General features: G+C 40.7%; 1 protein-coding gene across 20 annotated transcripts in view; it reads right to left on the bottom strand.

Annotated features, from left to right (window-relative positions):
* Positions 1–26388, bottom strand: part of BBX (BBX high mobility group box domain containing) — a 136513-nt gene that overhangs the window by 92836 nt on the left and 17289 nt on the right. For 2 of the 20 annotated variants that reach the window (XM_056504047.1, XM_056503966.1), the window contains exon 1: positions 10407–10774. The exons of 16 other annotated variants lie outside the window; for them this stretch is intronic. The gene's annotated coding sequence lies outside the window, so the exon portion shown is untranslated. Of the gene's footprint in view, positions 1–10406; positions 10789–26388 lie in introns of those variants that run through there. 2 more of the 20 variants (XM_056504003.1, XM_056503891.1) reach the window with 2 other exon arrangements.

A 26388-nucleotide genomic window follows, 5' to 3' on the forward strand; every position in this document is an offset into this window, starting at 1 on the left:
TTTTTCATTATTTCTCCTCATCAATCCTGTCATGGTTTATTTACAAATGATTAATCTAAATTACAGGTTATGCAGTCTCTCTTTAGACCAGTACAAAATTGCTGTATCACAGCTTGTAAACACTCTCAAAAACAGGGTCTTGGGGCAGAAAACAAGGAAGGAAGGGAAGGATGCCTGTGTAAGGTATGCATATTTGGAAAGCAAGAGACAAGGCATGTTTGTATATATTCATACAAAGAACTGTATTACATTCATATCCTACATGCACAAATACAAAGTAACTAAAAATCTCATAGAATAGCTGCTTTTCTATCATGTCTTTGTGACACATCCAAAGAACTAAACCCCAATATGCCACTGGGTAAAAAAAAAAAAACCTCAAAAGAAACATGGTTTGGGTCAAGAAAATTCTAGTCCTGGTTTGCAAAGACTGAATCCAGAATTGCATTTTTGGAAGCTAATTCAGAAGTTGCTTTGGACTTACCAACAAGCCTTATGCATTTAAGAGAGAAAAAACTTCAGCTGAAGAAAACTTCCAAACATGACACTCTTACTGTGCATTAAGTTTAAAAAAAAGTTTAGTAGTATGCTTACCACAAACACTGAAGCACTCAGACTTCACAGCTTCAAAGAATAATGTAAAATCGTTACAGATCAAGCCACAGATCAGGGCCAAGTCTTATTGCTGTAAGATTCTTGGCTTACAAAAACAGTTTTGAATTAAAAAAATTCAAGAATAGTGCCACGGGCACTATTGTTTTATCCAGCACATACTTTCCACCAGGAACTGGTCATGTTTAATGGCAACTACTGATTCATTATTACATCTCAGAAATAAAAACAGATGTGAGGAAACACATGGAAGAACATCAGAACCACCTCATCACCTAACTACCTCGACAAAGGGACTACACACTTGGTACAGATATTGACAGATACATGTTTATGAAACTAAAGCATTATCTGCTCTCTCTCTAAATGACAGGAAAACTATTTAATCCTGAGCATCATAAGGCGAATGGATCCTCTACAAATGCAATAAAATTTGTAATGAGTTTGTGGGAATTCTTTGTAGGCCTTAACTTCAGTAGAGTCTGCTTACATTTTTCCCAGTCTGACAGGATTTGTCTTGCCCACCTACAAGATACAAAGAAGAGGCAAAGATAAGCATTATGTTGCTGCTGGTTTGGGTGGAGTGTTCAGTGAGTTTTCTTTTCATGAAAGTTTGCAAAGTAAGAGCCAGAGTGCCCCACAAACCCAGGGGTCCCCTGCAGTCTAGTCAACAAGTAGCACAACCTGTAAAATTAGCTTCTTCACATGCTCACTGCCTCCGTGAATCCAGCCTGACCTTACAGAGGTTAGGACCTTTGTTTTGAAAATGCAAACTTATTAACAAACATCCCAAATTAGTGATCTGTAGTTTTATTAACCTGACCTACTCAACTCAAACTAAAAACCACATTAACACTTCCACCAGCTGGGCGATACATAACCCGTTAATTTTGGTGCAGAACAGTCCCTCCTTCCTGTACCAGTTCTTCAGACTTTTTCAGCTCTGAGTTTATCCACCAGCAGGCTGAAGGAGTCATCTAGTGGCCACAAACAATTCCTGCAGCCTCACCAGCTTCTGTAGTCCAGCTGTCAGGGCAAGACAAGGCTTTTTACCCCTTACAGCACAGAAGCACTGACAAGAGTCCATGCAGGTCCAGTACCTGAACACAGCCCTTGCAGCCTTGCTCATGACGTTCCCTATTGATGTTCCTTAGGGTTCCTACATACCAGTTTCACACTTCCAGCCCATGTCAAGACCAAAATCAAGTTCTCTCCTTAAACATGCTTGGGAGGACACATGGCTGTGTTATTTCTAACCCTTGTGCAGGTGCCTGTTCCTCTGCAGGGGTGGGCAAACCCTGAGTAATGTTGCTACCCTGGGAAAGCACCAGCTCAGGTGACATGGATTAAACTGCTAAGCACAGCAGGGATCTTCCTTGGCCCACATCTCTCCCCTGCCACAAACCCACTGTGTAGGCTTGGACAAAGCACATGGGTACTTAGGTATGGCCTCTCAGCTGTGGGAATACCATCTACCTAAACATGCAAAAGAAAGAACCATAATAGATTAAACAGGTGTCTGAAGTATGAGTTAAAACAACACTTTGAGAAACAGAATTAACATCTATAAATATCTTACTAAGCTTCACAAATATCTGTAAGGTGTTATCAGTTCTCTGTACAACCCCTCTAGTCAGGTATGCTCCAGAAATTCAAGCACATGATTTTATATGAAAACATCAAATATTCACTCTTCAAATGAATGGCCATTTCAGCTATGTAAGAAGTGAAAAACTGGTACTGATTTTTCATATCAACACCTTAGTTTTAAAACAAACTCAGATCCATTCTTTTTACTCTGTGTTAATCTGTGTTACCTGTTGAATGACTGTACTACAAGGCAATTAGGCAAGATTGTCTGAAGCTTTTTTTTTGTTCCTAGAAATCACTTTGCTGCCACACTAACGCCAGACTCTGGAAAAACATGTTGCTACTCCTCCTTCACAGACTAGAGATTGCTATTTGCATATTTTCTCTTTGAATGTTTGCACTGTTGATCAGAGGTGAGTCTAATACAGTGAGCATCAGGTGTAAATCATCACACACACACACAACTTCCACACCATTTTATAACATGCCCCCTGACACCCTGTCATGCAGTCTAACATCCTCTAATTTAATCCCAGCAGCAGCAGCTTCCCCTCCCCACCCCCAAAATAAGGAACCAGAGGTTCTCCAAACCTTTCAAGGAAACCAAAGGACTTTCTTAAATTCATACTTAACCTCCCTGTGATTCAGAGCTTCTACCTGCCTCAGTCACAAAGGTATCACCTAGCTTTTTCCATCAATCCTATACATCACTCAGGTAAAGCAAGTGAAATATTTATTTTTACTATAAAATGCAAATTATCATTTTGGTATGGTCAAGAAGCTCCAACCTATTTCATGACGCAGTTGAAGGGGGAAAACAGAGGTATCACAACTATACAAGGAAGGAAGGAAGGAAGGAAGGAAGGAAGGAAGGAAGGAAGGAAGGAAGGAAGGAAAAATGATCCTTGCAAACCCTAATGTCAGAATTAAACAGAGAAGATTCCTTCAAAATGCTGAGGGCATGAGCACCAGCTAAGTGATGTTTAAAGCTCTGGTCTCAGCAGGCAACACCTCCACCTTGCTTCACATCTCTAACAAATTAAGTGTTGCTCAGATTTGCTCCTACGTGGAGGACCTGCAGAAAGACTGACTCTAAATAACATTTATTTCTCCAATATGGGGGACACCTTATCCTTTTAGGTCAGTAAATCACCAAGAGCTATTTCTTGCTACTCACTGCTCAGCAGTCCAGTCACAGAGGTATCTGGAAGTGAGAAAACAGTTCTGCAACTTGGAGGTTTGTACAGGCACTACCCTATTTCTCCAGTTCTTAAGCAGGCCTAATTTGTATTGCCAATAAAAACAGCATCAATATTTTGCAGTCTTAACTGGCCAGAATCATATGAAAGATAAGGCCACTCTTAAGACTTTATTTAACACTGACTTTATTTGAATTTTTATTTATACACAAATTTAACTCACTCTAACTTTATTTCTTTAACTATGTATTTTAAAAAGAAGATGCTCTTTGGTAACAGCCATGACAGAGTGGGTTCACTAGTGGTTTAAAACAGAATGCCAAAAAAAAAGTCACTGATGAAATGAGTAGCAGACAGTACCAGAGGTCTACTCTTGTCTACTGTTAGGCCAGGTCTCATTGCCTTGTCTCATGTTTTCAGTGAGCTGCAAGAGTGAATGGGGATCAGGAATAGCCACAAAAGCTCATTCTGTCCTGTTATTACAGCAAAGATGCACATACCTTTTCTATTACACATACACATACATATGTGTTTACATGTGTAGGTATCTATACATACTATTCTGCAGGTACATGCAAGATAAAAGTGAACACCACACAGAAGGCCTGTTTTGCAAAGGAGATGTGCAATGAACAAAATTAGTAGCAGACTTGAAAACACAAGAAATTGCAAAATACCACAGCCACTCTTTAAGTCCCTCCCTCTGTGCATTAAAATTAAAATGGGAAGCTCCTTCTGAACCTTCTACTACTTCTTAATACGTTTTGGTACAGAACATGTACTTTGTCAGTGCTGCAAATACCTAGGTTGGCATAATTTGTTCTGCTAAATGGTTTATGATATTGACCAAGCTTCTACCACCCCAAAAGACAGCCATAATATGCCTTTTCTAGAGGTCTTACCACAGACTACCCCAGAAATTTGGTTAGCTGGGTAGCTGCCTGCCTCCTTGCTCCCCACCAGATTTGACAAAGGAAGCATATTATGCTCCTTAATCATCTTCAATAGGTGGCACAATGTTCAAGAATTAATTATTTCTAGGTATAAATCAAGGTGGCTGACCATCTTGAAACAAACACATTACTGACTAAAGCCTAAGCATCTCTACAGCCCCTATTTGCACTTTAATCAATAAACAGAAATGTGCTAAAGAGTTATCAATCAACTGAAGATGTCTTTCCCTAAGGACCTGCAGGACAAGCTGGAATCCCTCTTAGAACTGCCAAGAGCAAAGGATTCATCTGTTCTCACGTGTATTTGTCAACTCATACTGCAGAAAATTTAGTCATAAGCAACAGTGCAAATTGATGATAATATTTGGAGTATCTTCACTTCTCATGAAAGCTCACCAGGAAAGTACCTGTTTTTCCTCTGCCTAACCACCACTCCAACACATCTAGTTGGATTCCTTGTCTCACTAGAGGTCCACCAGAAAGCAGATGCTGGTACCTGCAGCAAACATTTCCAGGTGCAGATTCAGAATGCACAGAGCAGTGACTCAAGTCAGACATTCAGTGAAAGCTCAGCATCTATTTCAGAAAACCACTACCAGAGGCTTATTCCTGTGATCATTCTGAATAAACCATGAGCACCACTACAGATGGGAAGGCCTCAGTTGTGTTGTTAGAATATACCATTGTTTTGTTTTTTTTTTCACATGGGGCCTGGCTAGTTGCCTGCCTTATTGGAGCCTTGAAGGGAGAAGGAAATACCTGAAATCTAATAACTCTTTACTGCTCCTGACTAGCAAGAACCTGCTTCTTGAATGAGTTCCACCAAAATTCTGCTTATTGAGATTTCATCAATGCACAATAGGCCCATGTAGAATTTGCCAAAAAACTTCCAGGTGTTTACACACCTGATTGCTACTTCCAAGTTACTCCATACATTAACAAGATTTGAGGGGCAGCATCAGTTACAACAAGAAAGTAATTTAGTAAAGTTTGGAACAGTCACAGCTACATTACTACAATTTTAAACACCCTTATAGATTTTCGTAGCTAGCTGGGAACAGGAAAACTCAAATTATTTTCATTTCTACAGACAGTTTAATTTTTAAATTAGTTTGGGAAAAAGATTTTGTTTGAACATCTGCATAAAGATATCCCTTTAATCTGAAAGTACTTTAACCTTCTGATCTCACAAAAAGCACTCTACTGTACAGTCATGAACTAACAGATAAAAAGGGGTGGATACATATTGAGTAGCTTTCCCCTGCAGCAGATCCTGCTCATCTTCAGCTGAAATGCACAGGTTTTTCTGGCAGCACCTTCTGTGGCTGCTTTTGGAAAAAGAAGTAATCTGTGAAGTATTACAAAAGCCATGCCCTTCCATACTCAAGTTTCTCATTTAAAGAATCTCAGATGCTGCTGGGGTTTCAACTCATGCTAGCTGGCCATCAGGGAAGACTGTCCCAAAGCAGCACACGACCCCAGCTCCCTGCAGAGTCCCTCCACTGCTGTGACCCTGCTTCCCAGCATCATCCCAGACAGAGCCCAAGGAGAATGGTCCAAGCTGCTACACCATGGCCATGAGGAGGGTGGACACTGCAGTTTTAGAAGGTGCTGCAACAGGGGCAGCACCCAAGTCCCCACCAGCAGAGCTGGTGTGTTCTTACAGAGCCATGGTCTTGGCCCAGATGCATCAATTCTCCAGGATTTCAGGTCCCCTGGATTGTGCCATAACTTGGCTACCAAAGAAAGCATTATTTTTGTGGTTTACTCTTAACTCTATTTACAGCAAAAAGAGACAATCTTATTTTTCCCTCTGGAAGAAAGATACAATCAAATCAAGTTGCCAATTCTATAATTTGTCGTATTTGTGTTTCTACGTTTTCTTGTTTCAGTCCTTTTGGCTTTAAAAAAAGCCGTGCAACCTTGACAGGGATATTAAAGGAAGTTTTCTTTCTCATACTGAAACTATCATTCCTCTTGTTATTTTCCACAAATAAAATTTTTGGTTTGTATAAAATTTTCATTAAACAGTACAATTTTGCACCTTAAAGTACCCTAAAATATTACACAAAAATCTGAAGACTCAATATGCCACATTTTTCTGTGGTTTTCAGTTCACTTTCATAGGGCAAGGGAAAGAGCAGAGATTTCCAACTCCAAACTCTACCATCTCAGCAATTTCCAAGCAAAGTAAACATTGATCCTTTTATCCCTGTAAAAATCTACTAGCATGGATTTCTGTACTTGCATGAAGTCTCACAGAAAGTAACAAGGCCCCAAACAAAATGCACAGGTCTACATTAGCAAATCCCAGAACAGGAACTTTACCTTGGGATGCAACATTCAACTTCCCTAGCCAAAACACAGCCCCAGTGAATGCATGTTGAACACCTTTTGTTGGTTCTGCCAGCACCTGATACAAGACAAAAGCTTGAAAACAAAAACTTCCTGAACTACACAAATCACACTCTAACAACTAATATCACCCTGCCATTTAAAAAACAAACAAAAAATATTAGAATATTATGCAGAGAAATGTATTATTTTTACAGGCCACTTGAGGAGAAGCTATGCTCTTTTTCAGGGAGTCTACCACTAGTGAAAACCTCAAGAGTAAGTGATGAAATTAACACTTTACAACATCAACATCAGAAAGGATCACAGGAGAAAGATAAAAAACAACATCACAATTAAAGATGTTATCTTCAGCATCAGCAACTAACTGATGCTATCTGCTCTGGAAACTATCCAGACTGCAAAATCATGTTTAAAAAATATATGCAAGTCCCTAGCAGAAGAAATAGACAGTACAGCTCTATTTCTGGAGATACATCCTCCTCCTCCTGCACTTTACTTAGCCTGCCCTTAAGGCTCTAGCCTGACAAGCAGCAAGCATAGGCCAGCTCTGAAACCAAAATGAGTTGTATCCCCTGTCCTGCTCTCTACTATGCATCCCTGGACCCCTTTTTAAGGGGCAACATTGCTGTCCAGTTCTTCAGTCTGATTCACAACACATTAGGTGATCCACCAAGTAGTGGTCAGCTCTATCTTTAGCCAGAAAGAGTTAAGCTAATCAAAACGATTAATTTTTAGCTATGATCATTCCTTCATCATGCAACAAAATTTCATTTATACAACAAAAACACTAGCATGGCCCCATGAGGTAAGATGCAAGTGTCTGAGGCTTGGACTTTCAGTAATAGTGCTGCCATTTAAATATAGTGATTCACTATTACTTCTGTCAAATATGTCTTATTCCACTTCTTTGTCAAGGAGCTGTAATTCAAATAATGTCTGTATCTTCCATCTATGATGAAAATGGGGTCAATATTAAACATGTTGAAGGTGAAAAAAAAATACTTTGGGAGCCATTCTTGTCATTCTTCTCTTCATGCCTATAAAGACAGAGCACTTAGTACCCTTGTGATCTCTCCAAAGAGAAAGTATCTACCTTTCAGACAACTTCTCATCCCCCTTTGGCGGATTCCAAGATACATTAACCAATTTCTACAAGCTAAGAGAAAACTAGGTTGCCAAAGTATGACAGAGAAGCAGCAAATGCTTTGACTCTAGCTGTCAGTGAAACAAGAAAATCAGTTACATGAACCAAATGTAGAGCCATTGGTAGAAAGCCTTTATTGATACAGGTTGGATTTTTTACAGCAGCCTATCAGCTATAACTGAAATATTAAAAATAGGTACAAACTGAATAAAACAGCACAAAGGTCCAATGGCTGTTGTGCTTGATGCTTCACATTATGCTGAGGTACTCAGTGCTACAGAGTTTCTTTATTGGCACAATACAAGTAAAAACACAGCAACTTTGGCAAATAAGGGCTGATGCTTGGGCCCACATAGGAAATACATTTGCATCTATAGTATAAGCATATTTACCACACATTTTTTGTGAAAACATTAGCACGTAGAATTATCTTTAGATTCAACACACTGAAGCAAACACGCTTGTGTTGTCTTTTTAACACACTGATAAAATGTGCATAGCACATGAAATGTCTTTAGCTACTGTTTTATCCCTCAGAGTAATGACATAACATAGGGTTAACTTCTTGAGCACAAGTCTATACCAAGAAGTAGATTTAGCAGCAATGAATTTAGAGATTGCATAGAGGCAAAACCATGCAGTGTAGTATACACAGCACATGAAAACAAATACAAAAGATTCAAGGCCACACATGACTGGAAGTTTTATTATTACTTCCTATATAATGCTCCTCCAGCAATACTCAAGTGGATGCCACAGACTGGGCTATAAAAGTGGTTTGTTGCTTTTATTTTGGTCTTACACCTTTACCTGCAAGGCTGTTCAACTGCAAGCAGTAAGTGTGAGCCAGTAATATCCTTATGACTTCTACTTGCCCTGAGACTTGAAGAATCACAGAAGCATAAAATGACAGAATGGTTGGGGTTGGAAGGGACCTTGAAGATCATCTGGCTCTGACCCCTCTGCCACAGGTAGGGACACCTTGAACTAGACCATATTCCTGAGGTCCATTCCACCTGCTCTTGAACACCTCCAGTGATGGGTCAACATCTCAGGGCAACCTGTTCCAGTGCCTCACCACCATTACAGTAAAGAATTTCTTCCTAGTATCTAATCTAAACCTACCCTTCTTCAGCTTAAGGCCATGCTCCCTTGTTTTTTCACTACATACCCTTTTAGAAGTCTCCAGCCTCCTTGAAAGCCCCCTTAAAGTATAAGGCTGCTGGAAAGAAGCAGAGCTACCTTCCACCAAGGAAAAATGGCAAGTCAATCATAACCAAAAATACTACCAGAAATCAACCCCCAATTTCTAATTCACTGTATCTCTTTCATTTTTCACCAAAACACATCAAAATTTAAAATGTGTTTTTCCAGAATGGCCTTCAGCAAAGCTACTGGAGAACTTTACTGTAAGATCTAATAAAAGGTTCCATGTTTCATTCTATAGAACAATCAATGAATTAAAACTCGTCAGAACAGAAAACAGCCACTCAAATCACACACTCTTGTCTGGATCAAGAGCACAAGCAATTCTGGTAAGGCCTCAGAGGACTCTGATCAAGATCTTTGATTAGTTACTGCTGTCCCTGTCACCTGGGGAGCAGCTCACACCTGTGGCAGTGCCCTGTAGCTGTGGTGGCAGCATCCAGAACCAGGCTGGCCCACCACAGCTGTGTGTTTGAATGGCTTCTCATGTAGGGTCCTCTGCAAAATCAGAGCATCATGGCCAGGGCAAACCAAGCCATCCCATTAATCTGACTGTTATCAGGCAGTAATAGAAACACAGCTAAAGCAGAATATGACAAAGTATTTGTGCAACCTACCATCACTTACAGATTAGTAATTTCAGAACTTTATAGGAGTGAATGCAGAGAATGGTGCTCATCTGTTAAAAATGCTGAAAATTGATTAATGAACCTGTTCTGTAAAGAAAAATAATTTTAAAAAACAATGCAACAATGTAACAAAACATCTTTCCGTAAAGTTGCCCATCTATTGCAACTGACATTATTCCAAACACTGTTTTCTCTTAACCAACCTGGCTTCCTTTTTGAGGGATGCAAATAACTATAAAAAGTATTTTCTCTTTTGCTTTCCATGTCTATAATTTTATTTCCGTTTTATAACATCACATCACTCCCTCAAATACATCACGCTGTTCTAGATCCATGGTTACTAAACCACTGTAAAGTCTCTTCTCTTACACTTACTCAATCCATGCAGAAGTTCTGAAAGAACCCAAGTGAGGTTTTGAAGTTGTTTAGCGCAAACTTTACCTTTATCATGTGTCCTTTATGGCGGTATTTGTGTCGTAGCGAGAAAACAACTAGATATTTACAAACTATCAACTTTCATTGACTACAGATCTTTGCTACAGCAAAACACATCATTTCCTGAGCGTACTCCATTACAGTGTTAGTAGGAGCACAACCACCTAATCAGAGGCGGTAAGAGCACAGCTGCTCGCGGGCTGCTGCCGAGCCCGGCCAGGCTGTGACTCCGGCCCCGCAGGAGCTGCCCGGAGCGGGCAGGTCCGCGGCGCTCACTCACCTCCGGCCGGCGGTCACAGCGCTGGCACGGCGGCGGCCGGGGCGCCGCGCTCCGCCATCCTCCACAGCCCCGCACCGCGCCGACACAGCCCGCAGCCACAGCACCGATCCACTCCGCACCGATGGAAATAACTCTTTCGGGGGAGGAGTAACAGCGCTGCTCCGAGGGAAACGAAAAGCAGGAAGCTGATCTCAGCAGCGCGGGGAGCGCGGACGGGGCGGAGCAGAGGCACGGAGCGAGCAAAAGTGGAGCAATACTCGCCGCTTATAGCCTGGCTCTGGCAGCACGAGCGGCCGGCCCCGCATTGCTGGAATACCAGCGGCGGGGCTGACACGGCCGCCGGCACCCCCGGCCCGGGGCGCAGGCCCGCGGCAGCCCCGCGCAGGTACCGGCCCTGCGCCAGCGGCCCCGGCCGCCGCCCGCCGCACGGCCCGGCCCCGCCGCGGCCCCGGCCGCTCCCCGCTCGCCCCGGGCCGCCTGAGCGCTGCCCGGCCGCCGTCACGCGTGAGCCGCTTTCAAAGGGCACGTCCTGCGGGACGGGCTCAACGCTCCTGCCCGCAACTGCGGGGGCTCCGCTGGCATGCTAACAGCAACAGATGATGGCATCTTCGCCGAGACTGAGCTGCCGTGGCCAGCGCAGAAGTAAATAACTTCTTCTGATGAACTTGAAAAGAAAAACGGGGGGATTCTTTAGGAAAACAGCTTCAAGAACGGAGAGGCTTATCACGCTAAAACTCAACCTGACTCCGAGTAGGCTTAACCTCGACAGCAGCATCTCGCAGCCCGTAGGAATTCGCTCCACCTCCACGGAGCTCCCTGCCGGAGCTGGCTCCCCAGGAAGGCTGGCTCTGCCCCTGCAGCAAGGCACTCGCTGCCACCCTGGCCCTGCACGAGTCGGGCTGCTTCTGCTGCTCGCCTGTCCCCCACATCCCCCTGTGTCACCAGGACAGCGTTACAAAACCCACAGAAAACAGCGGTATGTAACATTCTGAACAAACGTGAGCTAGGAAAACAAAAGCAAAAGATATACAAGGGAGGGTGGACTGACTACCATGAGAGCCATCAGCCAGTGTTTCAAAGTGGTAATTAAAATTCGTAACAGGAAACAGCATGGCAGTGGAACTTCGTAACACTCGCACAGCCAGGCTCTGATCTACACCTTTAAACCAAAAGGAGACAATCTCCATGCATTTAAGGCTTTTCTAAATGCGGCTGTGAAATTAAGTAGGAACACTGCATGGTTTTTACACTTGTCTGGTCCTCTTTCAGGTCTCAGTGTTTTGCCCCATTAGCTCTGTACGGCAAGATGCAGAGTGTTTTGTACTGGTGGGTACAGAGCAGGGCCAAAATTAAGCAGTATAAGCAAAGTTCTTACACTTTCAAAAATCCCATCTGATGTCCTCTGCATTATACTGACAGGAGTATACAGGGGAAAGGTAGCCAACCCATTTTATTTTTACCACTTCTTTCATGTATTTTCTCAGTACAGGAATCTGTAGCACATTTAACTCACATTTGGAAGATTCCATACCAGATTAGAAAGCTCAACAACTTCTAAGAAAACATTTTAAAATTCTCTGTGGCTTGTTCACTTTTTTACACTGTTTCAAAGTATGTCCTATAGTCAGTGTGCAGACAAATCCAGACTGCGCTAGAAACAATCACACCTCTCTCCTGGCCTCTCTCCAAAGCCTGTGGCCGTCATTTCCAAGAGTGGACACACAGGACCCATGCCTTTGTCCCAAGGCTTCCCAGTCCACAGCTTGCCCGTGGTGACTGCAGTTACACTGAATCCTCAGGCTGCAAGCTGAAGGTCATTGATGCAGACACACATCCCCATCCACAGCTCCTCCGATGGAGCAGTCAGCTCTGAACGAGCACATGCAAAGCCTCATTGCAGCAGGATCTCCAGGTGCTGCAGCAACATCACAATAGCCACAAGGAGACCAAAGGCAGCCCAAATCTCAGCGTGCAGCCTAGGCCAGCCAGTGTATGAGCAGCAACACACCACATCCTAGCTTCCTTAACATCAATGCCACTTCTGCACTAGTGTCCCTGTAGTTTGGCAGCTTTAACCCTTTTCAATCATAAACTGAGACACTAGTTTCACTCCCACGAGTACTTAGTAATTATTTTGGGGGGAAACTATTAGTAGTGGAGAGATATACAGCTGCTTCCTTACTAAGGAAACATACAGCTTAGAGCCAGAACTGTATCAAAGCTGCAGGGTGATTTACACACTCAGCTGAACAGATTTAATGAGCATTTAAACCAAGAAACCACAAAACCTGCATGGAATATTGTGTTGCAGTGGTATGTGGAGCAACAGCAGACAAGGTGAAAATACAGGTAAGAGCACTTAATAGTAAACAACTTAAGAGAAACAGCAAAGATACTCACAAAGCTTTTCTGACACAATTATTGTTACATAAATACCTGGGCTTCTCTTCAAATCAAAACCAACACTTGTATAGCATAACTCACAGCTCTGGGAGTCCACACAATATCTGAGATAAATGAGGTCACAAGCCCACCACCAATCTCAGTGTTACTCTGTATTTCAAAGAAGCTGTTTCCTACCTGCTGTACAGAGGAGATTCTACAGCAATGAGTGCTGTTTTCCCCCTGCTTCTCAATTTGACACTCAGTTTTGAAAGGGCACTTCTTAGTCCTCACCAACACTGGACAGGAATATGTTGCTACAGCCTCCTTCCTCCCCTCTACTTCTTCACTTCAAGTACACAGGTACACATGAGAGTATTTCACTAGATAAAGAAGAGGAGGCTCTAGCACTCCTGACATGACAGACAAGGACAATTTGTTCCAGCAACCTCAAAAGCAACAGAAGCAACTTTTTTTCCCCTAAAAGTACTTCTAGTAGTAAATAAATATCATTGACCATTGTTATGAGGTCAACTAACAAATCACTTAAGGAACATCTTTAACAACTAAGGCACATCTTCAGTCTGTGTCGACTTGATAACAAAATAAAACTTTCTTACATCTTTTTAAATAACTGCTACTATTTATTCTGCAAATGACTTTAAACTATTCCAAAAGACCCTCCTCTACCAGCCCACTTCAATCTTTTATTATTAAAGGCACTTCATCCTTAAGATGACAGGTCATACAAAGAAAAAGCTGGAAAGACAAGCTAAAGTATTGCATTGTTTTCAGTACAAAAAGCTCCATTTCTTTAACCCTGCCTTTCTACGCAAGAAACTTCCTTGAGAAACTAGAGTAGCATCTGCTTATACTTCAAATAATTACTCTCTGCTCCTTTGTCTCTCAAGTCTCCTTGACTGAGGCCAAGAAAAGAACAAGAACATTTTAAAATCAAAGTTGACCATTTCAGTAGGATTTCACAGCTAGGACTGTTAAAGTCATGCTATGCCACCATTCCTCTCAAAGCAAAACAGTTTGTGCTTAACACTACCAAACAGTCAGACTTCTGTCATTATCTTTGCTGACTAGTGTTATTACCCTGTCCAGAGGTCTCCAGCTGCAGTACAGATACAGCAAGCTGTACATGAGCAGTTTTTAACACTGCACTCATTGCTTCCTTCAGGTCTGCAAAAGGAACTCAGAAGATTAGTCTATTGGTAGGCTTATATTCATTTTTCAGGCATCCATATCATCTACAGAAAAATGTTTTAATGTCTTTAAAGTAATTTTGGAGAAGTTGAAGACCCACTACTTTAAATTGTGTCAGCTCTTTTCTTGCAGTGAGACAGACTTTTTTTAGAGCTTGAACGTGATCAAAAGGGATCATCCTTTAGCTACTAGATTAAAAAACTACCTCAGAAGAAGGCATAAGGAAGGAAGTAGCAAGCACTTCAAGTGTGGGTATGAACACACTTTCAGCCAAGCAGTTACTGCTTTAAAACTAACTTGATGTTTTGTATTGCTTAAACTACAGTTGTCAAAATCAATTTCTATATGACAATGTCTCACCTCTCATTCCCTACATTAATGGCAGGTAGAGATTAGGCACCAAACTGTCACTATATTTATTTAAAACAAGCCAAGCCAGAAGTAGTTTGATCACACATTTACTCACTCCATCAGTTTGTCTATCTTGTCCTGAACTGACATGACAGCATGACTTCTCCTGGCTTGTTGCTCTGGTACTTTATGAGCATTAGAATTACTTACTAAGTAACCAGGATGGAGAAGATCTGGTCAAAGAAGATAGGAAAAGAGTAACACTGATTAATCTTACCTGGGTGAAGGTTTTCTCCTGCTATATAGCAAGGAAATACAGCAGCAAACAAAGATATCCATGAAATAAACATCTTGAGAGTATGCTTGAAATACACCAAAACTTAACCTGAAAGTGACTGTCAGTGAAGACATCCAAACAATTCTCCAATCAAATCTTCAATTTCAGGCTACTATTGTAACCCCACCTCCTGTAAAATTCAGGCCAGAACTGTGCTCACATGTACATAGAGAGTATTGCAGAAATACTAATGAAGTAGCATCTCCATTGAAGCTCCACATTTTATTCCAATTCCATGAAGAAATACAATTTTAATTACTAAATCTAAACAAAGTCACTATTGACCTCAAAACAGATGCAATCTCCCAATCCAATGCTTATATAACACTGCAATATAACACAATTAATATAACACTAAACAGATACATTAATTCATAAAGCATTCCAGAAAACACTGACAATCTGTGTGTTTAGAAATAGCAGAATCACCATTTTTATGATTCCTGGATCTCAGCACTTCTTAGAAGCTGTATCAAATATTTTCATACATGCACATCCCCAGCAGTGCTTTCTAAGCTATGCTGTACATAACAGCACATTTCCATCACAGAAAGCCACTGCCCTGTTACCTACTCCACACTCCCACACATCTCAAACGTCAGAAAAACTTCAGCTACAAACGTCATACCTAAATAATGCAGAAAATACCCAAGCCAAAAATCCTACCAACTAGCAGCATGCTGTCTCTTCTTATCCCTCCCCCACACTGTTATCCCTGAGAAGTTAAATCCCAGTTCTTCTCTGCTATAGGTGCAAGGTACTCAGATACTACATACAATGAATAAAACCTTACCACTGTTGCCCTTTTTAAAATTATGAGAATGAGTAACTGGCGAATTTACAGACGCAGAAATTTACTTCTCACAATGTAAAATCACATATTACTTAAAACATCAACACATTTCCAGCATCAGTTTCTTAGAATTAGAAGGGTTTGTCTAGTTTTTACTTTAAGAATAATGACAGCTGTTCTCCATGAGGTTAAAATGCAATCCAAAGTCTTTAAAAGAAACTTCCATTAGTACAATCTTCTCAATTTTCTAGTTCTATCAGAAACAATTTATCAGGATATACACTTCTGATTTCCAAAACAACCCAGTGTTCTTCCTAGATGTACCACTGAAATATTTTCTAAACATACTCTTAAAAGTGCAAAAATTCAAAGAACAGTTGAAAAGAAAACTATTTCATTCTGCTAATTTGCATTAAGTTTTATAGTTCCTATCCTCTCTCCTAAATGGAAAACTAATTGCAATAAAACATCAAGCTCAATTAGAAACAGCCACTACACACAACCATTTATTTGAATATTTCCTTTAGAGTATGTGCAATTATTTTTACAGAATTCTCTAGTGTTTGGGGCCAAATATTGTCATCTTTTCAATGGGGAAAAAAACCCCACACTCCTTCCAGTTTCACATCTCATTCACTAACTACTTCATTGAATTCAAACCCTTATATATATAAAAATATGTATCTTTCAAATTTAACTTATTTTAAGGAAATGCTGAAAAACCATTATGGCAGCTTGAGTTCTGCTTTCAGGATACATTTGCAATTTTCATCAGGTTTCAGTATTAGCTTGCACATTAGAAAGCCCAAGTTGGGCAACTATTTGTATATTAAGACAGTGATCAAGTGCCATGTGAGACTTGAGCACCTGAACTAGAGCTCAGATTTTTGGAGCTTGATCCCACTGGTGTCATTTTTGCCAGAATTCTGAAGTTTAGCTTTATTTGGGGATGTAATCTGTGACCTTTAGATTTCCTTTCACATTTAAGGTCCAAAAATCTGACAGACCTCTGCAGGCACTAGAAAAAGTTGGAGAATAAAGTGGGCAAGATTCAGAAAACAGGGAAGTGACTTAAAGAAATATATTCTGTCTGCATTTGTGGACAGCTGGCAGCTGTGCCAGCCACGGCAGGAGATGAGATCAGTCTCTGTGGCAGCACTGAGTGAGAGGGAGCAAGCATGGAGGAGAGGTCAGGTCCCTGCAGGTGGGTTGCCATCCCATTCCTGGCATATTCAGGTTATATTTTCCTCCATAAACATGCTTGCTGGAAAAGCAAGCAGGGCAGCAAAAGCAGCAGAGAAATAATTTTCATTCAGTTTTACTTAAGAGCAAACCCTGCCTGACCTTTAGCTGTCCTTATGCTGCTTTAACCCACGGCTGCTCTCCCACCTCCACAGCCCCCCCTGCCCTCTGGCAGAGGGGACCCAGGCAGAGGCTCTCACCCTGCCCCAGGGTTCCTGCAGGGGTACATCAGCACACATCATGGTTTTGGAAACAGTTGGCCTGGCACAGCCATCCCTGAGAAGCAGAGCTGCAGCAGGATGGCTGGTCTCAGCCAAGGCCACCACAGCTGTGAGCAAGGACAGAGGACTCCTCCCTGGAAACAAGAAGGGAGGGGGTATGCCAGCATGAAAGCTCCATATAAATGCAGTAGCCAACACAAAAATCCAGCAAAAAAAGAAAAATGTTCAACTATTCCTATGGATTTCTGAGATGTCACCCAATCTTTAGCTGTTCTTTTGTTTTAGCAGCAACTAATTCCTCTAAATAACTTCAAACCAACTGAACTCAAGGTGCTTCTGGCAAAAGCAAAATTTGCTCACTTAAAAAAACAGTCATTTCATCTCCAGTAGTAAGTGTTGCTTACTTTTTCTTACACCAGAGCAAAACATCTGTTGTAACATCCCTTGTGATGATGCCTGCTCATCTAAAGACCTGACACCAAAGCAAGAAGTGAATCAGTGGCTATTACATGGTCTCCTCTAAAAGTTTCTCTATGTTTTGTATGCATACTAACTAAATGAGAAATTTTTAAATTTTTCACATTCAATTTTAAAAAAGGGTGTTATTTTATCCTCTGGTCTGTGTTTTTCTCCACAGTGTTTGCATGGGACTCAGGGTTAAAAGAAGTTTTTACTACACAACACTTCACTTTACTGTAAGAGAACACAAAACAGATTACCAAAAGTCAAAATTTGTATTTTACTTCAAAAATGCAACTCTCCCCCCAAAATAAAAAATCTCCCAAGCCAATCTTTTTTCTACATTCTAGGTTCACTCACCAGAAGTTGATGAAGTATGTAAAGTGATACTGCACATACAATACAGCAGATCTCTTCATCAAGAAAAATCATACAGGTTCCTTGCATTCAAGTCTAAAATACATGTGTAGGACACCAGAGAAGAGGGTGGGTCTTTTCCTGCCACTCCAGCATGAATGCAAGGAACACAGATTCTAATCTACATGTTAGATAGCTGCCTGTATAAATACAACACAGCAACAGCATTAATATATGCAAATACTTTTGATTTTTTTTTTTTTTGCTTGTTTTTAACTGACAGGAAGAATAGGTTTAAGATAGGCTTAAGATAAGCTTAAGAGGAGGCTTTACAGATCCCAACTGTGTCCTTGCTCCATGTGCAGAAGAGCCACTATACTTGTTAGGGTACAACACTGGCTTGCCAGTCATACAAACTCTCCTATTCCAGCACTTGTCCTGCACTCCTAAAGTCAAACACAAGTTAGCAGTAAGAGATATTTGCACAAAAACAGGGCATTGTGAAATGCAGAGCTGATCCACTGCTACTTTTCCACCACTTCATTTTGAACTGCAACAGGGAGGTACAGTGGCCCACAGGAGACCAAAAATCTCCTAGATGCTGCTGTTAAACTCTAGAGAAGTCATCAGCTGCATCCCTGCATCTCTCAACTAGCTGACCACCATTGTTGCTCTTTGGGACCCTGCCTGGTACAGCCCAGGAAAAGGCAGGAGAACAAAAGCAGTGCTTTTGTGTTCTCAGTATTCTCAGACCTGAGCAAGGGTAAGTGTGCTCCTCTAGAAGCAAGAGTCTGTTCTAACAGGTGCTTTGGTGTAGTTCAACATCTTCTCCAACATTTACATTTATATCAAAGTGATTCCAGTATTACAATTTCATCTTCTGCTTGGGTGAACATGTGGCCTGTGAATTTAACAGCATCATTTGTAAGCCAATGCATTATATAAACCACAAAGACACATTAACTCCTGTCAACAGATGCCTATGTAAATCTTCAGCAACTAATTGTTCTATTAGGTTTTTCTAATGTTACTTTTTTTACCAGAGTGGAGGGAGGGTTGGGGAGAATGTTCAACACAGCCTTGATACTAAAACAGCTGGCAAACACTGGATACTTCAGAGAAACACAGGTAACTTGGTCTCAGGCTGAGACCTTAGTGCTTAGTTCTGCATTTCCCACACATTCCCAAGGACTCCAAATGACAGCTTCTTTAAGGAAGAGCAGAAAAACAGGGCTAAAAATTCTACCCCAAGCACCAAAGGCAGTAAACTCATCTTTCCCTGCCTCCCCCACTCCTATAAAACCCAAGAACAAGCCCTCTAATAAGCAGATCTTATCCCCAACTAGTTTTCACTTTCAACAACAAAACTTATTATCAAAATAAATACTCAGTTAATTAAATAATCATTTCCCAAGAGAAAGTACTGTTTTCAACATCCAGTGCTCTGAAAGAAATCCATAAACAGAATTTGCAACCTCCTAGCACTGAGAGAGTTGTTATTGCAGCCTAACCAGAACTTGCCTCTTGAAGGAATGTCCAGGCCACGTCCTTGTCTCATCAGCACCATCAGTGACTGGCCCCAGAGACTCGATAGTTTTGGCAGCTCCTAGACACAGCAACCTGATTTAAACCAACTAATGAAGTACCAGGAACTCCAAGTGCAGCAGCTCAGCCTTGCTCTGCATGATCTAACCTCCCCTTACTCAATGCAAGTTAAACTAGCACACTCAGAACTCTATGCTGTCACTGCCAAACCCATTCTGATACATCTTCTGCCTTACTGAAAGAACCCTTGGGTAACCCCAAAACCATGTAGAGACATACTCTTAAGATTTGAGATAATGCCAGGTTTTATCAGGATGTATTTTTAAATGCTACATTTTAGCAAGGTGTTTCCAAAAAGTTTATAATACAGAATCTCTCCAGCTTTTCTTTAAAAACCCTGCATGCTGCACAGCCAACTCTCTAAACCTCAAAATCCCTCAAATCAGACTTGGGAGGGATGCACAGAACTCTTAGCCTAGTTACTAATCAGGCAGTATATATTTACCCATTTATCTGCCTGGACTCTTTCTTGACTTGGGCATTTACCAGAGGCCAGTGGTGCCTTGCGTTCCCAAGTTGGTCACGGAGAAGAAAAAGCACTCAGCACCTCAGCAGGGAATTTGGTGGATGGGGCAACTCCAATTGTCCCTGAATTAACCAAAGTCAGCAAACAGCTGAGGCATTTAAGACAGGGTTTGGCAGTTAGGGAAGACCCTGGGTTTCCTGGAAGAAGATACCTATGTTGGAGGGGCACATGCCCCTGGTGCAGTCCTCTTCACCTCCCACCTGTTTCCTCTAGTAATACTGTCATTAATTTGGAGTTATACAGCAATTGCCACCAATTGCCAAACTATCCAATAATCATTACTAAGCCTCTCACTTCAGTATAACCATCTTAAATACATCATGAAGCTGGTATCTCTCATGATCATTTATCTGCCACTGCTGAGGAACACCATCCCCCAGCATCCATCTCTGGAAAGCTACTCCTCTGCCCAAAAGGACATATGTAACCATACACTCCAGAGCCTTTTTCTGTATTGACTGTGTGGTCAAATTGAAATGAGTTGCTTGCACTCTCTTTCTAACCCTGCTATTATCATGATCACTGACTTGCTGTGCATAAAGAAACATAAGAATCAAACTTTACAAAGTGACAACCTGCAACTTTACAAACTGACATAGTGCTCTGAACAGGCATCAGTAGCAAACACTCTGCAAGCCACATCACTGCTTCTAAGCTCCAGTGGAAGTGAGAACTCTATCTCACTTGTGTGACTGAAAATTTCAAACAGAAGAAATGACAGATATAGCCAGCCTTGTTTCAATAAGCAACAATTACTTAATAATCCAGAGCTGAGTCCTGATCCTACTGGTATATTACTCTGTAAATCATGCACCTTTTTAACTACATTGAAAAAATTTCACTAGAATATTCATAAACCGCTGAATCCTTGATAAATATTTACTTTCTAATAATTATTTTAAGGTGTTTATGTAAGAACTAGAATTTCTTTCACATTAGAGGCAAACGAAAGGTGTAACCATTGAAAATCACAGAATTTTTGCTTGAAATTATAAGTATAATCTTATTGCAGCCACTAAAATTACTTAAGTCAGCTCTAAAGAAAAAGATTTTTCTGAATTTCAAGCATTCCTGCAAATAGTGGCATAAAAGTAAATGCTTGTGAAGCTCACCTTTTTTGGCAGGACAATAGTTCATGGTACTTCTTCATAGCAGCTGCTGAGAATGCTCATCTCTATAGCATTGCTCACCCCTGTCACTAGTGAGGTACAGGTATTTTACTGGACAACACACACTAGTGTAACAGGTCTGCAAGTCAACATTTAAAATCAAGTGTGTAGCAAGTTCCTTCCATCAATACTACTTCTGATCAGGCATGGAAGGATCTTCAGTTCATTCACTTTACACGGCTTTTACAGATATCCCCCTGACACAGGCTTAGAAACTTTTTCTACATCATAATGACAAGCAATTGACACCAAGTGGCAAGGAAGAAAGTTATATTTCTTATGAGAGTTGAATTATTTTTACTCCTAGTATGTTTACTGATTAAGAAAGCTACTTAATCTGTTTCACCTTAGTCCTACTGAATTGCACTGTCTGTCCACCTAAGCAGCACTGTTCACATTCCCAAAGATACCTGGTTAATATATGTATTTATCCTCTCATTCAAAAAAACAAAAATGAACATTAGCTGATTTAAAATAAATTCTCTAAACACAAATCAAGAGATTCACAAGTCTCAAACCAACACTTTGTGGCCCACCGAATCAGAGAAAATCACTTCATCTTATTACTGTTCCTTTGAGTGTTACTTATGCCAACTAAAACCCTCAAGTCCCTGGATTTCTAAGGCAGGGCAGAGATATTTTTTAAATGAGACTTGGAACTCCAAGTGCAAGGTTAAGCAAGCATGGGGATATAACCACAAGTCTCAAATCATGCTTTTGATGAGACATACTTGATTAACCCCCTTGCTCTTTTGCTGTGCTTTATATCCTGATCACAGAATGTGTCAGGAAAGTGCTGACCCAACAGCAGGTACATAGAAACAAAAGCAAGAAAAGAAGAATTCCAGCAACCTAAATAAAGACTGGGGCACTGGGAAAAGAAAAGAAAAAAAAAAAAAATCTTAGTCTTATGTTCTATATACTAGCCAACACTGTCTCACTAGTAAGGATAAGCTATTTCAATTATTACAAATAATCCCCCGACTCTGACACTTTTCACAATGTTTTGATTCTTTAGTTTCCAAAGCAAAATATCTCTGCAGCTTCACTGAAGCAGCAGAGAATTCCTGTTCTTCTGCAGTTCCTCAGCCCTGTGTCCCATCTCATGATGAGCATTGCCACAGTGCCAATGTGAGTTTGCAAGTTAGAGATGCTCACTGCCAATTAGTTAAACTGTGAACCTCATTCATCACCAAGTTGGATGGATTCATCCCTGTTCTCCACTTACAGGGACAATGCACGTTATAAGCAAATTAGCACCACCTACTGAAAATAAAGGTCCTGTTTTGATGACAAAGTAAGAATCCTTGAATTGTCTGTCAGGAAGCAAGATTCTTGAGGATAGAATCTTGTTAATTTGCCAAAATTATTCAGAAGTCTAAGAAACACAAAGGTGGGGTTTTGAAATTTTGGCCTAACAGGCTTATGATCCAAATGCACGCCACTAGCAAAATGAGTTTATTACCTTTATTTTCCTTCAGATCACATAATGGTCTAGTATAGAACAGTTAGCTCCTGCCACCTTGTGGGACTTCATGGGTTTCCCTGAAAGCTTGGATCATCAGTAAACCAGTGAGTTAGAACAAATAAACATTTGGGAGTCACTTTTCTTGTGATTCACCCTGGTGAATGTTGAAATAAGAGAGAAATATTTATGGAGAGGGTATGCCATTTTGAATATTTTCTGGTTCATTATCCCTAGCATTGTTTATATAGTTGAACTGCTGGATTTAGTAATCTTATAGAGGGTGTTTTAAATATTTAAATATCTGTCAAGAATCCTAAGTTTTGGAAGCTGATGCGTCCAAGTTTAAAATAACATTATGATCAAATACTTGTCACCACTAGCAAATTTCACATATTCAAAATAGATTCCACAGAGAAATAATACAAATTTAGACTGAAAAATCTTTGCATTCAGAAACCAAATAATAACTCAGTCTCATAAAGAATTACATATATGCTTATATGGTGATAACATGTTTAGTTCTCCCAAAAGACCCTATTCCATGTATTTACTTTTTTAACTGCAACTTTAACTTCCTGGTTTATGTTTTTCCTTTCCTCATCCAGTGCCACCTCTATCATCCATGGCCAACTTAATGAATGAGTCAAGTTCTCCAAAGAATCAGATAGCTGGAAATAGAAAGACTTTTGCACCACAGTAACAAGAAGGTGAAGATGTCTGGATCCTCATCCTCATGTCTAACATGTTGTCTGCTGTCCCTCTGACAGGTAATTTGTCACTCCATCTTTGTGGAGGTGCAAAAGACAACAGCAGCTGCAATGACTGAGAAAGGATGAGGTTCTCTTTTTATTTAAGCCAAACCTCTGCTGCTCCAAATATCAAAATTGAAAGAGCACAGAGGATTGCAGATGATGTAACTCCATAAACCTGATCAACAACCTCAACAAACCTGCTCCTGGTCTATTCTTGGAGTCAAGTGATTTGTTACAGATGCACAAAAAATGCAAGACCAGTTTAGGGAGCACTTCTTTCCCCCACACCATCCCACAACTGCTTCAGTGAACTTGGGAGATCTATGATGCTGTGTACTTGATGCCAACTGTAGCAAACTTAACTCCTTGGAACTTCCTTCTGATAGAGAAAAAACTGTAGACAGACTTGAAACAGGAACAGTTTTTCCCAATGTCAAAAGGAAATCATCTCCAATAAAGGCTTTTATTAGTTCATAAATGGACTTAAGAACAATAATTACAGATCCACAGCAAAAGGAAATACAGCTGGAGAGTCTTTTTAAATAAACTACTGAATTTTTGCTCAAGACTGAAACAATAAGAAAACTTCAGGCTATGAATCAATTGGCACAGCATACCTAAGGAACATGAATTATATGTTCTTACATGGAAAGTTTCAGTTTCTCTGGTAACTTCAAAAGTGAGGCTGTCTTTGACAGCCATTATATTCCCCCACAAACAACCTCTGATCTCTTCTCATATATATATTTTTAAGGTCCTAGTAGCCACACAATTAACTTAAACAGCAAAGCTCAGAGGTGTTCACAACAATCTCTGACCACAGCTCTGGCTCCAACACTGAGAATCATTCCCAGACTGAGGTATGCCAGTGTCCTGATGGTCTGGAAGGCACCAGAACGCTCCTCTCACAGCTGTCCCTACCCATCCTAATCTCCTCTACAGGAAATCCAGACAATGTGCTAGGGAGCTCTACAAGTCATCAGGCTGGATAATGAGTGTATCAGAAGTGCAGGGCATTTGCCCCACCACAGCCAGCACCTTGCAGAGACAGGACAGGCACCACTATTCTCTACCTAACTGCAGGTGTTAGGGACACAAACACCTCCTTACCCAGAGCTTATTTTCTTCAGATTTTTCCCTGCTCTGGAGTGCCCTGATGTTATGTCAGCCTCACTGTAACTGCAGATGTGCATCCAAGAGCCACTTCCAGTCCTTGGCTACACAGGAAAAAAAAAATAGCACACTCTAGCAACAGAAGGGATTGGATCCAACACCCACTGCAGGTCTCAGTAACACCATAAAGCTTAAGAAGTAAATACTAGGACTTTATAACAAATTCCATTTTGATGCAAGTAAATGATATCCTGCCATATCATTTTATTTTCATTTTATTTCTCTACTAGTCCTGTATTCTGCTACATTACTAATCTGGCAGGAAGATCCCTGAGCTAACTTTCTGCATGTCTGCATGCCCACTTCAGTCTAACTGCAGTACCAGAGTTGAGCTAGTACCTTATTCTTCAGGATGCTCTGAAAACAGTGGAAGCCTAAACACACTTCTCATACCCTGACACTAGACATGCTCTCCTTGGTAACTCAGTTGGACCTGACAATACAGGACTCCCAAGCAGCAGCAGACTGAAAAGTGCCTGATGATTTTTCAATTCTTCCTGAAAGTATTGCACAGTATTCTGAACACCAGCAGCAAAAACTGACCAGCATTAACTTTGCTTAAAGTTGTGAGTTCTCAAAGAAAAAAACATCTGGTCCAGGTCAAGGAAGAATCACGACATGGCTTGAGACTGGCTCCCATCTGAAACACTACTGCCTAGCTGTCAGGTTAAGATTTGTTTTACATTTTCTCAGAATATTTATTTTTCTACAAAAACATTCTTTGACTTTTGCAAACTTTTGTTGAGGGAACTTTCCAAGAAGTTACATAAATTAATTACTTTATTCATGTACTTACTGGAGAAAGAAGTCTTTAAAAACAAACAAAAACCCACAAAACAAACCAAACACTACTAGGCCACTTGCTCCTTCTGTTTCTTATTTTATCTATATTCTTATTGATCTACTTTCACTGTCAACTGTCTAACCTTACATTTCAAGGAGAAAAGAGGAAAGTTCTGAATCTAATTGTCTTATTTCTTAAGAAACACCTCTAAAAACCACCCAGGTTACAGACTTTACAAACTTCTGTACATAGCCTGCTTTGTGAGATTTCCAAGAGGAGCCTCACAGCTTCATAAACTGGAATACACAATCAGATCCATCTTCACCATTGTTTCATTGATGCCAAGCCACAAGAGCTTACCCAGAACTGTGCACGTGCCCAAGGATCTGTGCCAAAATGTCTCAGAGCAGGATCAGGCCCCTGTAAGATTAGCTGCATGTACAGCTTCAACCCTGCAATTGCAAGAGCTCAAGGAAACTGCTATGACAGAGGCATTGCAGGACTGAGCCCTAAAATAATCAAGTATATAAAGATCTTTGTGCTCTCCACAACTGAAGCACAATTCTTAAAAATGAATGGAACAAAAAACTTTTGTATTTGTGAAATAAAAATCAATTCTTTGGACAGCAAGCAGGACCAACATTTTACAGGACAAGCTCCTTAAAATCTATAGGCCATTTCCCCATTTTTCGTTTTGTTGGGGGTTTTTTCAGAATTTTTTTCCAGTTTTTAGAGGTTTTTTCTTGCAGACAGAATTACTAGAATTACCCTGCAAGGTCCCTGTCCTAAGAATAAGCCCAAAAGAGGAAAAAATTCAGTCCAAAAGATGAAAATTTGTTCACATTTAATAAAAGGTCAGCAGTTAAAATACCTGATAGTGCTGGCTGGAACTGTAGAGCAAGACTGGGAGATAACTCCCTTGGGATCTAGAGATTCATAGTACAGCATACAGATAACTGGATTTGAAATCAGAAGGTGAACAAGATATTAAGAGTTTTCTGTAAATAAGATGCTGGTATGATGAAGACTGTGTATCAACTGAGAAAACTGAAGTAATTTAAAACCCTAGGTACACTCAAGCCCACAGGTCTAAACTGTACTGGCCTAAGAAACGAAAGCACAAGATCCATGGATTCTCAGTCTTAATCTGC

Source organism: Oenanthe melanoleuca, chromosome 1 (assembly GCF_029582105.1).
Source record: "Oenanthe melanoleuca isolate GR-GAL-2019-014 chromosome 1, OMel1.0, whole genome shotgun sequence".
In the NCBI taxonomy this organism is placed as follows: Eukaryota; Metazoa; Chordata; class Aves; order Passeriformes; family Muscicapidae; genus Oenanthe; species Oenanthe melanoleuca.